The sequence below is a fragment of the Xyrauchen texanus genome, chromosome 40, assembly GCF_025860055.1.
Source record: "Xyrauchen texanus isolate HMW12.3.18 chromosome 40, RBS_HiC_50CHRs, whole genome shotgun sequence".
Taxonomy (NCBI): Eukaryota; Metazoa; Chordata; class Actinopteri; order Cypriniformes; family Catostomidae; genus Xyrauchen; species Xyrauchen texanus.
Genome location: NC_068315.1, coordinates 22,314,553 through 22,331,202, shown reverse-complemented (window position 1 = coordinate 22,331,202; position 16,650 = coordinate 22,314,553). Strand labels below are relative to the sequence as shown.

At 42.9% G+C, this 16,650-nt stretch overlaps 1 pseudogene; it reads left to right on the top strand.

The window, feature by feature from the left end:
* Positions 1–2,305: 2,305 nt before the first annotated feature.
* LOC127633193 (dynein axonemal heavy chain 9-like) overlaps positions 2,306–16,650 on the top strand; it is a 184,909-nt pseudogene continuing 170,564 nt past the window's right edge.

Sequence of the window (16,650 nt, the reverse complement as noted above, 5' to 3'; positions counted from 1 at the left end):
ATTCCCTCCCAGTAAGCCTGCTTGCACAGTCCCTGTGCAAGGTCAGGGAGGACGAGGAGCAGGTCACCCTAGTAGCACCATACTGGCCCACCCAGACTTGGTTATCGGACCTCACGCTCCTCACGTCAGCCCCTGCCTGGCAAATTCCCCTGAGGAAGGACCTTCTTTCTCAGGGACGGGGCATCTTCTGGCACCCGTGACCAGACCTCTGGAACCTCCATGTCTGGCCCCTGGATGGGATGCGGAAGACATCAGTGGCCTACCACCTGCCGTGGTAGACACCATCACACTAAGTGGTGTTCTTCTTGACACAAAGACACCAAGAGATGCACAGTTGGCTCAGTGCTTTTCTTTCTGCAGGAGAGGTTGGAGGGACGGCTGTCCCCCTCCACCTTGAAGGTGTACGTATCTGCTATAGCGGCACACCATGACACAGTGGACAGTAAGTCCTTAGGGAAGCATAACCTGATCATCAGGTTCCTGAGATGAATCAGGAGGTTTAATCCCTACAGACCACGTCTTGTTCCCTCGTGGGACCTCTCTGTAGTCCTGCAAGGCATACAAGGGGCTCCCTTCGAGCCTTTAGAGTCAGCAGAGTTGAAGACTGCCCTCCTGACGGTGCTCACCTCCATCAATAGGGTAGGGGACCTGCGAGCATTCTCTGTCAGCGAGTTTATAGTTTCGTCCAGGCTACTCTCACGTGATCCTGAGACCCCGACATGTGCCCAAGGTTCCCACGACCACATTCAGGGATCATATGGTGCTCCCTTTTTGCATCTATTTGGACACAGAGCTTTAGCGTCTCTGAGCAGCTCTTTGTCTGCTTTGGTGGACAGCGGAAAGGAAGTGTTGTCTCCAAACAAAGGATTGCCCTTTGGCTCATTGACGCCATAACTATTGCTTACCTAGCTCAGAATGTGCTGCCCCCTGCAGGGCTACGAGCCCATTCCACCAGGAGTGTGGTGGCTTCCTGGGCTCTGACCAGTGGCGCCTCTCTAACAGACATTTGCAGAGCAGCGGGCTACACCCAACAGTTTTGCAAGATTCTACAATCTCCGGGTCGAGCCGGTTTTGTCCCATGTCTTAGCAGGAATGAACAGGTAAGTCCGGGTCATCCAGCCGGGAATATTGCTTACACATATCACCTTTCACCTCCCTTGAGCTGAAGATGTGGATTGTCAATTCCCAGTAGCATTCACAAATGTGTTCCCTGATTAACTTCCTCCTAGCCCTGTGGCAGGTGAGTTTGCAGTGAAACTCGCTGCCAGCTCAGTATTTGTCCTAACTAAGCCCCATACTGGGACAGGTGCTCCGCATGCGTTGGTTCCCCATACGTAACCCCTTGCGACGTATATTCGGCTGAGAATGTTTCCCTGTTGGTAAACTGTGTCTTCCTTGGGCAGAAGCCCCCCTGCCCCAGTCACCATGCTCGTAGAGCCTCGTCCCCCATTAGGTAGGACCTACCATGGCACTTCTCCACATGACTTACTTCCAACTAGACTCGGCAAGACCATGTGCTGTATCTCCACTTGAAATACCCTCCCTCTCTCTGGGCAGGGAGTGGTCTCCATTGTGTCTTCCTCTTGGGAATGACACTTCCCCGACATGGACATTGGTGTCCCAGTCTGTTAACGATCTCTATATTTTTCTGGCAATTAAATGAATAATAAGATGTATGTGGCATGACTGGGCTCGCCTGTCCCTATCCTTTGGGCAGTTGACTCGTCCCCAAAAGGCTGTTCGACGCTCATACTAGCGTCAGGGGAGTTTACGTGCTGCATACTTCCGTAACCTCCATTCTCTGATGGAGGGAATGAGATGTTGTGTCCTTCCTGCCACAACGCTGAACTAACCGCTGAAATGGCCGGGACCTTATTCTCAGCTCCTAAGTACAAAACCTGAATGAGCAGTATGCACGTATCCTCCTTTATACGTATGTCCAGGGGAGTGGCATACAAATACCACATGCCAATTCCCATTGGTCTTTTATCACAGATCAGAGGTGTCTTGGGCTCTCAAGAGCAACCCCTAGTGTCACTATATCGACACGACGTCTCATTCCCTCCATCAGGGAATGGAGGTTACGGAACTAAACAGGACGTTTTCCATTGTGAACAAAGGATTCTCAAGATCGTCAGTTGAAAATGTCTGTTAAAAACTAACTGTTAAACTAACTGTTAAAAACTGGCTGTGGTGGTGAAGCTGTATGTTGCCCCACTTCAGGCAAGCGAGGTGGCTAACTTGTGCAGTAAATTCGCCAACTTTGATGTGGATCAGTATACCTTCAGGGAGCAGTTCCGCAAGAATGGGTTTTTCAGGTACAATAAATGAAGCGTGGTGAAATATCTCATGTTAGGCTTGAGGATCCTGCTGTAAAGACCAGCTTAACTGGCATGCAATCCACATACTGGTCTAGGCTGGTTTATGCTAATTAGTTCGGGTTTGTTGCTGGTCTAGTAGGTGGACCAGCATAACCATGTTTTTCACCAGTGAAACTAGGCTGTTGTAGACGGTCAACCAAAATGTTTTTTCTAGTAATGCTGTTTGACTAAGGAAGTACTGGTTATGATAGTAAAAAGCCTAGATGGAACACCAGCACAACAACATCCTGTGTTTTGTACCAGAATTTAAAGCACAACATATGCTGGTGACCAGCAATGCTGTTTTTTTAGTAGGGGAATGTTGTGGCAGTGTCGTAGCAGTGATGGATAACTGTAATCATGGCTGCAATCAACTGAATCAGTTTCCCAACAAACATTTGTCTTGTCTTGTCATAACTCATTATATTTTTCAGATTTGACTGTGAATCCACATCAGATGATGGATTTATCACAAAAGTTAATTCTGGAGAAGGAGACCGCAATGGCTGGGCTTATACTGGATATTGAGGTTCGTTCATGGGACACCTTCACTGGGCTAGACAGTACCATGAAGAATATGCTTACCTCGCTTCGAGCAGGTGCAGAGCATTAAAAACCAGCCAATTGTTCACTCCACTGGCAGCAGCTTATGAATGCAACTGGTGTATGCTTCACCATGGACCAAGACACCACACTGGCTGACCTTCTTCGCCTCAACTTGCATAACTTTAAGGGTGAGGTCAGGAGTATTGTTGACCGGGCAGTGAAGGAGATGGGCATGGAGAAGGTGCTAAACAAACTGCTATGAGGCTCATCCATGACAACCAGTTGCAGCTACAGAACTTCATGACATCTAAATACATAGCGTTCTTTCTGGAGGAAGTATCCACATGGCAGTGAAAGATCGGTGATCTCTATTAGGTTTGAAATGCAGTGGACCTGGTCTCACCTGGAGAGCATCATTATAGATTCTGAAGACATGTCAGTTACCAGAGGTCAGCTCTGCTGATTTGTTTCTAATTTTATGTATTCTTTATAGAACGGTCTTACTAGTCAATATAAAACTTATTTTGTTCTTTATTTTTTAAGTTGATGTTATAATGTGAAACATAAGCAATAATGAAAGAAAACAGCCAGAATACTAAAGCAGAAAATTTTAAACAGGCATCTGAGACAAATTAATAGTTTAGGCTGTTTTAATGGAGAACTGAGAGTAAACTGGGATCTCACAGATTTGGGAAGCATCTTGTCCTGCCCTCTGGCAGTATATGCTTAGATCTAGATGAGAGATGAAAATGTTCATCTTATTATGCTTTTGGCCAGAAACATGTGGATAATTACTGTTCTGTGCCTATGGCCAGAAACACAGATGTTGTTCAGAATGTAAGTTTTCTTTCTTTCTCTCTCTCTCTCTGGTAAATTAAATTGAGTTAACTCATTCTTTTTAATGAATGTTTCCACGGGATTCCAAACTCTTTGAAAGCATTGATACTGGTTTCAAAGAACTGGCATACAGTGTTAATAAAACAACAATTGTTGTTGAGGACACCAACAAACCTGGGCTCTATAGCAAATTAAGAGGTCATTCAGAGCAGGTTTGCATCTGGATTATGTATTTTTTGTTTGTTTGTTCATTTGTCTCAACTGTCTCTCAGAAAATACAAGAGTTCTTATCATGATGAATCAACTTTTCCTTGATCTTTTGAGCTAAAAGGTACCTTTTCTATGATCAGTTGCACTTTCTGAACTCAAAATTTTCTTCCCCATCAAAAAAGAAATAAATAAAAATACAGCATTTATTGAAACTAAGCTGAAAAAAGGGCATCATTCTAATGCATCTTTACATTGAAAACAATACAAAATAGTGCAGATGAAGGCACAAAAAACTATACTAAAATTATAAGTGGACCTCATGGAGGGGAAAAGAGGTAATATGTGACCCCTTATGAAATGTAATTCAGAAGGTGCACACAGGTACACTCAAAATTGTTTTCAGTGCCCCATAAAGTCTTGCCTTGAGCTGCTCATCTGTCATTTTGAGAGTGTGACATTCAATCCATCTGTTCCTGCAAACTGGCTCTTTGTGAAAAAAAAAAAACCCTGGCCAAATATCTGGATACCAAGTGCCTGGTCTTTTAATGCTTTTACTTTATCTCCTCAGCTGACTTGCTGGATATCCTGTACAATGGGACTGACCCCCACTAGGAACAGCACATAGCCTTATCATATTGTTGTAATATCTTTTCACAAGTTTAATTTACAAAAGTTTTTTTGTGCCTAATGTTTTCAACATTGAAGGGATAGTTCATCCAAAAATTAAAACCCTCATGTTGTTCCAAACCCCAACGATTTTCTTCCATGGAACACAATAAGTGATATTAGACAGAATGTTAGGCTCAGTCACCATCCACTTTCATTGCATCTTATTTCCATTCAATGAAAGTGAATGATGGCCAAGGCCATCAGTTACTAACATCATTCTGCTATAATTTTTTGGATACTTGTATGGTGCTATCACATGCATTTTTCGAATACTTTTTTAAAGCCTTATTCCATTATTTGTTATTGCATGGTAAAAATTATTAACATAATTCTTCAGCATTTCTCCATGCATGTTCCATGGAAGAAAGTGTTTGGAACACAAGAGTGAGTAAAAAGAATGTTTTGGGTGAACTAAACCTACATTTAAAGTGCTAATGGCCAAAGGCCTAATTTGCCTTTTTCATACACTAGATGTCAGTGTTGACTGTGTACCAAGTTGTCTGCAGTCAACTACACATTTATTTTTTTTTTCATATGTCACATTAGAACAAGCTTAAACAATATAACAACTGTGCAGAGAAGCCTTCTTTCCCTTCCTCGGGTTCAAAGGCATCTGTCAAAGTTGTTTGAATATATGGCAAAGATAAAGTTTGAAACAAATGGGGATAATAACCCCACAAAGACAGACATTATGTTAAATACCACAAATATAAATTTTGACGTGTCCATGCTTATCATTTAATAGAAAAAGAAAAAATCTGGGTTACAGTGAGGATGAGAATGGAAGTGAATGGGGCCAATCCATAAATGTAAAAATTCTAACTTTTTCAAAAGTCTAGCAATTAGACTTTAACCATATGCATGTAAACATGATTTTATTGTGATCAAATCGCATACTAACCTTTTCTGGGGAACATTATGCCCAATTTTACAACTTTGTTGTCATGACAACGTTACACCATAAACCCTGTAATCCTGGTAAATGCATTATTAAATCTTTAAAAGGCTGGATGAGTCAAAATAATGTTTTGTGGTTATCAACATTATGCCAGGTTTTCAATCTGAAATATTCATTTAACATGAAGCAAGTTTGAGATGTTTGTGTACAGAAGCATAAAAGATTCTGCTGTGGCCGTTGTACATAAGTTATTTTAATTAGTATATACCCTAGGCTATGGACAGTAACTTTGGAAAACACCTTGATTTTGATGAATTGTCTATTACTTGTGGTAATACTCAGGGGTTTGGGGTTTTTCAAAACTCATATATCTAGCAAATGAATGAATTATACTGTTCCTCCAATTGTGTATCTTGTTGAGAGGTGCGCTATTCTTTATCTAAATGATTTTTTTTTTCTTTTTTAACAAAACTAGTACAAAAATACTATACACTGGAGGGACCCAAGCCAAATCGAGAGCACAGAAAATCATAGAGACTTAGGGCTGAGATAATTTTAACTTGTCTCAGTAAGAAACCACCAGCCTTGCTTCTGAAGATTCTGAAGGTCCCTGTACAGTTAAGCATTAATGCAGCTCCAACACATCTGCCTAGGGACTAGACAGATGCATGCATATTTTAAGTGGGACTAATGTACAAAATAAGGCTGCTGGTAAACCCTCTTATCATACACTCTTGTCAAAATACTTAGTGTGTGGAATGAAATTATTGTGTTAAATGAAGCGGGCTGTGGTTATACAGGTTGAAGTGTGGCCAAATCTTGTTCTGGACACCATGCGTGCCACTGTACGTCATGAGATAACAGAGGCGGTTACAGCCTATAAAGAGAAGCCCAGGGAACAGTGGTTGTTTGACTGCCCTGCTCAGGTATTTAACACCACTCTTACATTGTCATTTCAGACATCTGACACAGTGCTTGTAAACATCCTTAGGCTGATTTTTTAGGGAACGTACTGTGTGGAATTAAAATATGAAATTTGCCTAATAGCGATGGGGCTGCAGTGGCTGTGCTTATCACGATATATATATAAAGTGAGGTCCAAAAGTCTGCAACAACATTGAAAATCTGTGATTTAAAAAATTATGTAATGTAAATGAAAAAATAAACACATTTTTAGGTTTTTGGAAAATTTAAAACAAAGAAACTTTGTGACATGAAAAAAAGACAAAATATTTAAGATTTTGTACTATTTCTTGTTCATTAATAAAATAAGATTGTGAGATTGACCTTGTTCTCTCATTTCCACTGAGCACACATGAGGCTCTATGAAACATTCTTAAATTATATAATATTTGAGAACTCACCAAATAATATGGATCATCAATTTTTGCCCAAATTTGTGGAGTCCATGCTGAAAGCAATATTAAAGCAAAAGAAGAACTTCTGAAACTCACTTACATTTTTCAGTTGAACTTTTCAGTCATTGTTATACTGATAATATAATTTTAATTAAACATGTATATCATAATAAAAAAATCTAAATAGAAGCATTATGACTAATGCACCCTGAAGAAATATCTCTTTTGTTTGTATTCTGACTGGTTGCCCTTACCTGCACCCAAATCTGGTGGAGAACAGGTGTAAGTATGGCATTCTTGAGACTGGAGGAGGGATATGAGAAAGCAATGAAGGAATACTATAAAAAAAACAAGTGAGTCATTGAAACATCCTCATCACCATGCTGATTGACCAACTCACCCCTGGAGACAGGCAGAAGGACCATCTGTACCATCGACGTCCATGCGAGAGATGTGGTGGCCAAAATCATTGTGCAAAAGGTACCACCGCTTTTCTCCATGTCATCTGTCTTATTTGTATCTACTCAATCCACAGCATTGAGAAAGATTTCTTCAGATCTCCGAGGATCAGTAAAACCAACGCATTTACATTTATACATTTGGCAGACGCTTTTATCCAAAGCGACTTACAGTGCACTTATTACAGGGACAATTCTCGTGGAGCAACCTGGAGTTAAGTGCCTTGCTCAAGGACACAATGGTGGTGGCTGTGGGGCTTGAACCAGCATCCTTCTGATTACCAGTTATGTGCTTAGACCACTACACCACCACCACTCATGCATTAGGCATCTCATGAAAAGGATATGTAATACTGGCTCTATTCACACATTTTGTCTCTGTAATGAGAGTCTCAATGTGCTCTTACGTGATTGCTCATATTTTGGTCTCACTTGAAGACCCACAGTTTTGTAGAATAGAAGTCCTAATGAAAGCTGCATAGAGTGGCTTAGAAATGGGATAATGTTTTTTTATCCCGCTCAGGTGTTATTTTTTTTCTTCCTGCTAAGCCTTCATAATCATCTCCCTCCTGCGGCACACATTAGCTAGACTCAGAGTTTGTGTTTCCGGCTCTCAGGTGGAGAACTCTCAGGCCTTAGTTTGGCTGTCCCAACTCCACCACCGCTGAGATGAGACAGAAAAACATTGCATCACAAACATCTGCTACACCCAGTTCCTCTATTTATACAATTATCTGGGTAATACACCACAATTAGTCATCATGCCACTCACACACAGGTGAGATGCTCTGAATTACAGTACTTGGAGTCTTTATCACAGCTTGCACATACAGAGACTATTGATGGAATATTTTACCCAATAATGAAAATTCTGTCATCTCACCCTCATGTCATTCCAAAGATTTTTTTATTCTGTGGAATACAAACAAATACATTATGAAGTATTGTTTGCTTGCTCTTTTCTGTGCAACTACAGTACAATTAAAGGTAATGGAACTTGTAAGCTACAAAAAGGATAAAAATGGTTCTTATGACTCATGCACTGTATTCAAATCTTCTTAAAGGAATATTCCGAGTTCAAAATAAGTTAAGCTCAATCAAAGGCATTTGTGGCACAATGTTGAATACCACAAAAATTAATTTTGACTCGTCCCTCCTTTTCTCTATAAAAAACAAAAATCGAGATTACAGTGAGGAACATTTTGGGGGGTTTAAAGGCTATTGTATAGGTTCAGACAACTTATAGAAGAATATAACTCATGAGTAGTGTGGACTACTTTGATTTGTTTTTTTATGGTGCTTTTGCATCCTTTTTGAAGCTTGAAAGTTCCAGTTCCCACTCATTAAAATTGCATGAAAAAGAGTGACCAGTGCACTTTTCAAAATATCTCCTTTTGTGTTCCAAGGAAAAAAGAAAGTCGTACAGACTTGAAACAACATGACGGTGAGTCAGTGATGACAATGTGTCCTAACGTCCTTGTGCTCAAAGACAACAGCAGGCTGCTTTAGACAGGCTGCTTTAGAAGATCTGTCTCGAGCAGTATTGCCGCCTTTTTAAACAATAACAAAGCAGAGACGGTCCTGTTTGATAGTCAAATAAATAGCAGTGCTTCTTCCTGAACATATGGTCAGTCTCTGAGTTCTGCAGTGCACTACTGACCATGTCAGAGCTCTGTCTTTCATTCACACTGAAATGAAAGGATGCACCGGTGGCACAGATGGCTCCATAGGCACTGGAAGTTATTAATGGGCATAGTTAGTTTTTCTAAAGTAACCTAAATAAGTAATGGCATGAAGATACTGCATATCCAAAATGCTTCATAAACACAAGCTATACATGTTCCGGGATCAGTACCCCTTTTTGTTTCTGAAAACCATTAGAAATTGTATCAGCTTAGAAGACACTTATCCATAGCAACTTATTGTGCAATGAGATATACATTTGCTCAGTCCCTGTGTTCTCTGGGATTCAAATGTAGCTTTGCTAGCAGCATATTCAACGAGTTGTGCTACTGAAAGGGAAATCAAATAGTACACAGGTAAATGACAATACTGTCATAATTTCCTCACACTTATGTTGTTCCAGTCCCATATGACTTTCTTTTGCTGGTGGAATACAAAAGGAGAAGTTAGACAGAATGTTAGCCTCAGTCGTTTTTCACTTTCATGTCATCTTTGTTTATTCCATACAATGCAAGTGAATGGTAACTTAGGAAATGGTAACATTTCCGTTTGTGGTCCATTGGGGAAAGAAAGTTTTATGGAATGAAAACAACACGAGGGTCAGTAAATGATAACAGAATGTTCATTTTTGAATTAACTATCCCTTTAACCAATCAAAGCAATAAACCTAACCTCAGACCTAATCCTAACCCTTAACCTAAACTGTACCTCCATTTAAAAAAAAAAAAACAGAGGGCAATGATTATTTAACCTTGTGCAACTCCGCATCCTCATGCACGTATATTATGTTTTGTCTCCACTATGCAATTGTTTTGTGCATTTCTCTTTTTTCTTAAATAGTTCTAAACAGGATTGTTTTTCATTTTTTTCTTCTGTAGGTTGTAATTGTTTGGCATAATAGCCACTGCAATAAAAACAAAATTCTACATACCATCCTGCATTAGTGCACAATGGATCTGATGACTTTACTTGTGGATCAGCTAAAGTATTATTTGAAGGATTTGGAGAAAGAATATGAAGAAAAAGTTGAGGTTTTCAGAACCACCACATCAGAAGACTGAAGTGTTTGAACTCCTGAACACAAGTCGAGACCAACAACAGAAACTCACTCAACAATTGAAGAGAAAACAACTGAAAATCAAAAAGATCAATAGGGATAAAAAAGAGAAACAGGAAGATAGAATCTACTACTGGAGACCTTTAGAATCCAAACCTAGCCACTTGAACTCCCATATCCACCGACAAGAACAACTACAAACATCTGACTTGACATCCCTTTCCTCATCTTCTAGCTCTAGCTCAAGTTTTTATCTGCCGGTCGATGCAGATGCGACCATATAAAACGGCGCAGAGAAAACAATTCTCACGCACTAGACGGGGAAAGAAGACAAGTCAGCAGAAAACCATGGACAACTAGGAAGTGAAAGTATTCAACCTTTCAAGTAAGACACTGAATGCATCTCATATTTCGTTTATTAATAAGGGGTTTTCATTTGTTCCAACTTTTGAAGCAAAGCATTTTGACATAAAAATTCTTTAGAAATATCGGAATTAATTATTTTTTTAGTACATAGTTTGATCAGTTTGGAGTGGTGGTGGCGTAGGGGGCTAAGGCAAACAACTGTTAATCAGAAGGTCGCTGGTTCGATCCCCACAGCCACCACCATTGTGTCCTTGAGCAAGGCACTTAATTCCAGGTTGCTCCGGGGGGATTGTCCCTGCAATAAGTGCACTGTAAGTCTCTTTGGATAAAAGCGTCTGCCAAATGCATAAATGTAAATGTAAATGTGATCAACCTGATTGTCAAGTATCACTTAAAATGTATAGAAAATTACCAGGTGATCCGACTATGTTATTTAAAGATCAGATTCATGAAATTCTTGATTCACTCTTTAAAACTAGTGAGAATACTAAACGTCTAGGTTACGGATGTAATCTCTGTTCCCTGATCAAATCAAATCAAATCAAATCACTTTATTGTCACACTACCATGTACACACGTGCAACAGTAGGTGAAATTCTTGTGTGCAGTTCCGAGCAACATAGCAGTCATGACAGTGACGAGACATATACCAATTACAGTAAACAACATACTTACACAACACAATTTACATATCAAATGTACACATATTAACACAACCCGATAATTATGTACAATACACACAATATAGAATACACAATATACAATACAATAAGTAAGGAGTATATGATATATATATATATATATATATATATATATATATATATATATATATATATATATATATATATATATATGTATATGAAGTAGTATATTGAGGAGAATATGTTGACAGTCCAGTGTGAGATTATAGATTAATAAAGTGCAGTGCTAATTATTGATCCTGATAGATCAAGTGTTCAACAGTCTGACTGCTTGAGGAAAGAAGCTGTCATGTAGTCGGCTGGTGTGGGTCCAGATGCTGCGATACCGCCTGCCTGATGGTAGCAGTGAGAACAGACCATGACTCGGGTGGCTGGAGTCTCTGATGATCCTCCGAGCTTTTTCACACACCGCCTGGTATTTATGTCCTGGAGGGAGGGAAGCTCACCTCCGATGATGTTCCTGGCAGTTCGCACCACCCTTTGCAGGGCTTTGCATTTGTGCGCGGTGCTATTGCCGTACCAGGCGGTGATGCAGCCAGTCAGGATGCTCTCTACAGTGCTGGTGTAGAACCGTGTGAGGATGTGGTGGTTCATTCCAAACTTCCTCAGCCATCTCAGGAAGAAGAGGCGCTGGTGAGCCTTCTTCACAATGGCCTCAGTGTGGACAGACCATGTGAGTTCCTCAGTAATGTGGACACAGAGGAACTTGAAGCTGCTGACTCTGCTGACTCCGGTGCTCCATTGATGGTGATGGGGCTGTGTTCTCCATCTTTCTTCCTGAAATCCACCACAAGCTCCTTGGTTTTACTGACGTTGAGGGAGAGGTTGTGCTCCTGACACCAGCGTGTCAGAGTGTGCACCTCCTCTCTGTAGGCTCTTTCATCATTGTCAGTGATCAGACCTACCACCGTCGTATCGTCAGCAAACTTAATGATGGCATTGGAGCTATGTGTTGCCACACAGTCATGTGTGTACAGGGAATACAGGAGTGGGCTGAGAACACAGCCCTGCGGGGCTCCAGTGTTGAGGGTCAGTGATGAGGAGGTGTTGCTGCCCATTCTAACCACCTGGCAGACACATACTTCTAGAGTCAGTGGTGTTGAACTGACCTTCAAGCTTGTGCCTGTACTGGCGTTTGGCTGTACTGACAGTGTTACGGAGGGCATAACTGGCTTGTTTACGCTCCTCCGTGTTAGAAGAATTAAAAGCGGAGGTCCGCGCAGTGAGTGCCGCGCGAACATCGCCGTTAACCCATGGTTTCTGGTTGGGGTATATCCGTATAATTTTGGTCGGAACAAAGTCCTCTACGCACTTCCTGATGAAACACGTTACGCTGTCAGCGTAAACCTCGATGTCGTCATCAGAGGCGGACCGGAACATCTCCCAGTCCGCGTGATCAAAACAGTCTTGTAGCGCAGAGTCTGATTGGTCCGACCAGCACTGGATCGTTCTGAGGGTGGGTTATTCCCATTTTAGATTCTGCCTGTAAGCAGGTAGAAGTAGAACGGAAGAATGGTCCGATTTGCCAAATGGGGGGTGGGGGAGGGATTTGTAGCCTTCCCGGAAAGGAGAGTAACAATGATCTAAAACCCGGTGGTCCCCTCGTGTGTTGAACTTTATGTGTTGGTGGTATTTTGGAGCGATTGTTTTGAAGTTGGCTTTGTTAAAGTCCCCGGCAACAATGAACGCAGCCTCAGGGTGCGTTGTTTCCTGCTCACTTATACTCCCATACAGTTCCCTGAGTGCCCGGTCTGTGTCGGCTTGTGGGGGGATGTACACAGCTGTGATGATGACCGCTGTGAATTCCCTCAGCAGCCAGAATGGTTGACACAGAAGCATGAGAAATTCCAGATCAGGAGAGCAGAAAGACTTGATTAAATGTACGTTCCTCTGATCACACCATGATTTGTTGATCATAAAACATACACCACCACCTCTGCTTTTACCGGAGAGGTCTTTCACTCTGTCCGCTCGGTGCACGGAGAAGCCCGTGATTTCGATAGTTTGGAATCTCCGCAGCCAGCCAGGTTTCTGTAAGGCAGATAACACAGCAATCTCTCGTCTCTCGTTGGAAAGAGATCCGCGCTCTCACCTCGCAGAGCTTGTTGTCCAGAGACTGAACATTTGCCAGTAGTATACTGGGTCGATTTGCACGACGTCTTACTCTGATGAGAACGCCGGCTCGTTTTCCTCTTTTCCTTCTGCGTTTCCGCGGCCGAGCAGCCCAGACAAAGGGCTCCGCCGGCGTGTTTGTAAACAGCGGGTCGGCATTAAGGAATTTGAAGTCCGGTTTTCGATGTGTAATTGTAGAACCAATGTCCAAAAGCGTTTGTCTGTCATAAACAATAAGGCAGACAACATCCAAGACAAAAAAACAAAGAACTGTAAACAAAACAAACAATAAACCGCAGTGTTGTAACGGAGCTCGCAACGCAGCAGCCATACTCGGCGCCATCTTGAGATGGAGGGAATGAGACATTGTGTCGAAGAAGCGACACTAGGGGTCTGTCTTGAGCGCTGAATATACCTCTGATTAATGAAAAAAGGCCAATGAGAAGTTGGCAGACAGAATTTGCATGTCCCGCCCCGGACATAAGGGTATAAAGGCGGGGAAATGCGTCTGTTTCATTCAGGTTTTTTCCGAGGAGCCGGAAATGGCCAAAATGACCAGCTGTATCAGACTGCACGTACCCTTCCCCCAATGCCCCATAAAGTCGTCGCAATCCTTATAGTTTCCCTAGACAGGGGAACAAGGCGACGCTTGCCAACCTGGGAACAGGTGAATTGCGGACCCATAGGGCTAGGGAGTAGTCATCCAGGGAGCCGAGTGAGTGGGATCCACCCGGTCAGTCTGTCAGCATGTTACCGAGTTCTACTGGCTCGGACCTGAGAAAACACAGGACAAAACTGACTCAACCCTGAGGTTGTAAAATCTCACAAAGGTATTAGGTGTTTCCCAACCTGCTGCTCTGCATATGTCTGCCAGGGAGGTACCTCTGGCCAGTGCCCATGAGGACACAACACTCCTTGTTGAGTGTGCTCGACCCGCAAGGGGGGCACAGCCTGGGTGTGATAGGCCAATGAAATGGCGTCCACCACCCAGTGGTAGAGCCTCTGTTTGGAGCGTTCCCTTTCCGCTGTCCACCAAAGTAGACAAAGAGCTGCTCAGAATGTCTAAAGCTCTGCGTGAGGTCCAAGTAGGTACACAAAGCACGTACCAGACACAGCAACGAAGGGGCTGGGTCTGCCTCCTCCCGGGTCTCTGAAGGGCATGGTAGGAACCGCCGGCAGCGGTCTTAGGATCACATGTGTGTCTGCCGGACCGAACACCAGGCAAGTGTCGCTGACAGAGAACGCTTGCAGGTCCCCGACCCTCTTGATGGAGGCGAGTGCGATCAGCAGGGCCGTCTTTAGGCAGAGGTTCCTGAGTCCAACTGATTCTAGTGGCTCGAAAGGGGGTCTCTGAATGCCCGAGAGGACCACTGAGAGATCCCAGGAGAGGAACAGGCTTGGCCGGGAGGGATTTAACCTCCGGGTGCCTCTTAGGAACCTGATAATCAAGTCGTGCTTACCCAAAGACTTGCCGTCTACTGCGTCGTGGTGGGCTGTGATAGCAGCTACATACACCTTCAAGGTGGACGGGGACAGCCTCCCCTCCAGCCTCTCCTAACGAAATGAGAGCACTGACCTGACTGCGCACCTTTGTGGGTCTTTGGCCCAAGAAGAACCCCAATTTGTGAAAAGCACCACTTTAGGGTGTAAAGTTGCCTGGTAGAGGGGGCTCTGGCTTGGTTGATCTTGTCTATGACGGCAGGTGGTAGATCAGCTACATCTTCCTCATCCCGTCCAGGGGCGTTCTAGGAAGCGTGTCTTGTCCGTCTCGCGCATCTCGACCAAGTTCAGCCACAGATGACGTTCATGAACCACAAGTGTGGCCATTGCCTGCCGAGTGACTGCGCTGTAGCCTTCATGGCCCTGAGGACAAGGTTGGTCGCTGAGCGCAGTTCCTGCCGCACGTCGGGATCAGGTCTACCCTCGTGCAGATCTTTGAGTGCCTTGGCCTGGTGGACTTGCAGGAGGGCCATGGCATGCAGGGCGGATGCGGCCTGTCAGGTGGCACTGTAGGCTTTGGCGGCCAATGATGACGTCGTCCTACAAGCCTTGGAGGGGAGCACAGGGCGACCCCGCCAGGTGGCAGCATTCTCGGGGCACAGGTGGATCGCAAGTGCCCTATCTACCTGGGGAATCGCGGTGTACACGTGGGCCGCTCCACCGTAGAGTGTAGTGAGAGCGGATGAGAGAGGGGCTTTGTGACGAGTGGAGAGGGGTGCTCTCCATGCGGTCGTCAGCTCATCATGCACCTCAGGGAATAAAGGGACGGGGGTTGCTGAGAGCGGCGCGCAGACTGAAGCAGAGAGCACTCTACCTCATCGAGGAACTACACAGGGGCAGAAAGGCATCTTTATAAACACGCGTCCTGAAAAGTATGTTCAATGCCGCTGTGTATTGCTCTTTTAGAGGAAAATACTCTTTTAGAGAAAATCGCTCTTTTAACAAACACTCTTTTAGGTTGTGCTGTCGAAGTGCCCAGGGGCAAACTCAGAGAAGGAGAAAGCCGCTGAAGTGCTATAGCAGAACAGGTGTGTGACTCGCAGCTCGCTGCATACATGACCATTGGCTCCGAAGAAAATTTCTGAATGAAACAGACATATTTCCCTGCCTTTATACTCGTATGTCCAGGGGCGGGACATGCAAATACTCCTCCTGGCTGTCCAATAGTAGCAGGGATTGACCCATTAACATCCTCAGTATCTACCGTTGTCAACTTTTTTACAAGACCATTTTCTGAAAAAATGCCATCTTTTCCAAAGGACACTAGCCATATGCTGTCTTTTATTGATTCAATCAATCCTGTCCCTAATGATATTGTACTTTAAACTTTTGATGTGCAATTATTGTATACAAGTATAACACATAATGAAGGCATTGAGACCATGACTCATTTTTTTATCAAAATGTTATTTTGATTCAGCTCCCTCTAATGAGTGTCTTAACACCTTAACTGAAACTGTACTCTCTCACAATTATTTTATTTTTCAGAATGATTTCTTTATCCAACAAAAGGGGAGTGGCCATGGGGAGTGCATTTGCACCCTCTTTTGCAAACTAATATATAGGTCTTTTGAAGAAATGTTATCTATTCACAGCATGATTTTAGTGCTAATGTGTTGATTTGGAAGATAAATTTGGATGATTGCTTCTGTGTTTTTAAGAGAAGTATTGAACATCTTGACTATTTCCACCAATACTTAAATAATTGCTCTGATTATTTGAATTTTACCATGGATGTTGATCAGAACCAAATTAGTTCTCTGAATTTATGGATTGTAAAAGAAGAAAATTGGCTTCATACAAACCTTTTTAAGAAACTTACAGCCCATAATATATTACTGAGAGCTGATTCTTACCATCCATTACCTTTAAAGAAAAGTCTTCCATATACTAAA